At 43.9% G+C, this 1,523-nt stretch overlaps 1 long non-coding RNA gene across 1 annotated transcript; it reads left to right on the top strand.

Annotated features, from left to right (window-relative positions):
• Positions 1–359: 359 nt before the first annotated feature.
• On the top strand, positions 360–1,319 carry LOC128313635 (uncharacterized). Its single transcript, XR_008294603.1, has 3 exons — positions 360–732; positions 885–1,000; positions 1,121–1,319. It is a non-coding gene; the product is annotated as an uncharacterized LOC128313635 (long non-coding RNA).
• The last annotated feature ends 204 nt before the right edge of the window (positions 1,320–1,523 follow it).

The raw sequence follows: 1,523 nt of genomic DNA, 5'->3' as shown, positions 1-1,523 counted from the left end.
CATAAACTTACCTTGTAGGTCCAGATGATTAGATTCTATATAGTTTGCCTTAAAAAAAAAAAAGGTATTTATATGTTCATTCTCATATATCCCATTCTGTTCCAATAAATTAACTGTGCTCAGCTTTGCACAGAAGCGGGGGACTGCCCCAAATCAGATGGCTCCATGCACAGGCTGTTTCTTGCAGGATCATTCCTAGAGGGGATTCCTGCAGCCAAATGACACCAAGTGTGACCATCGCAGAGCACAAACAGGATTAAAAGGAAAACATCTGTGTTTTGCAAGGCTGCACTAACACAAGACAAACAAGCTATGTTTATACCCAAATGCTCAGTGGCTTTTGCTGCAGAGAGGGCTGGTGACCGTCTGGACAGGACGTTGATTAGAAGAGAGGCAGAGAATGTACTGATGCCCGCATCTGAGTTCTTCGGGTGGCCTGGGGCCCGAAGACACATGTGATTCCATCGTGTCAGGGTGACTGGTAGACCATCCTCTGTGGCGGTGTTGTTGTTAAAGTCAGTGAGTCGTTGTTACGCTTCCCTCCTGGGATGAAGTCTTGGGAATTTTAGAGTAACTTCACACATGCACTCCTATTTTATTAACACTCCTCAGATGCCATGCAGGGCTCTGAACTTCAAACAAAGCTGGCTGGGATTTGATCCTCCAAAGAGAAGAAGAGACTCCATCAAGATGCCCACATGCCTGAAGCTATTTGTTGGATCCCAAAAAAAGGTCTCATTTTGTGTGTTGGGGGGGGGAGGGGGAGGAAACTTAATTAGCAGTGAATGAAGCAACTCTCAGAACATATGGTTTCAGGTTGTGCCAAGATTCGTGGCCAATTTATTGCTTTATTATTATTGTTGTTGTTAATCTTTACTTGAAAGATGTGTAAAGCCACTCAGTAAATCCCTTTCTGGAGGACACCGAAGTTGGAGGATGGTAAGAAAGACAGATCGCAGACCAGAGCGAAAGCGTTTTTGTCGTACATCGACATTAAAGGGTAAAGTTTGTTCCATAATGGCTTTTTTTTTTCTTCCTTAACAAAGAAATAGCACTCTCCTTTGTTTGGGAAACCTACTTTGATGCCTTCAAGAATAATTTGCTTTTTTCTGATTCCTAGTTTGTTCATCTCCTTTGGCAACTGTGTACTTCCTGCATCTGAACCAATATTTGGAAGGGACGTTTTTTTCTGTTTATATAACTTCCATGTTTCAGAGAAGACGTCACGGCTGAAAGAGAGGCAGTTTGAGAAAAGGTCTGTTCTCTGTTCTCCACAAGCCAAGGGAAACATGTTTTTAAAATCTTGCTAACACGTTAGCTTTGGCATCTTTAAAACTCGTTTTTCTCCACTCTTTTTGTGTCTTTCGAACTTGGCTGTCAGTGAGCGGTGAGGTCTTGCGAGTGTCCAGAGGCAGAGATATGCACTGTAGCCCCATCACCAACTGGCAGAGGGCGTCGGTTACAAGATCATTGGCCTCGTTCAATTAAGGGGGCGGATGGAGCAGGACTGGGAGCCATCTGTG

This window comes from Acinonyx jubatus, chromosome E3 (assembly GCF_027475565.1).
Source record: "Acinonyx jubatus isolate Ajub_Pintada_27869175 chromosome E3, VMU_Ajub_asm_v1.0, whole genome shotgun sequence".
Lineage (NCBI taxonomy): Eukaryota > Metazoa > Chordata > Mammalia > Carnivora > Felidae > Acinonyx > Acinonyx jubatus.
Note: the sequence above shows the minus strand (reverse complement) of the source record. Positions and strands in the feature narration are given on the sequence as shown.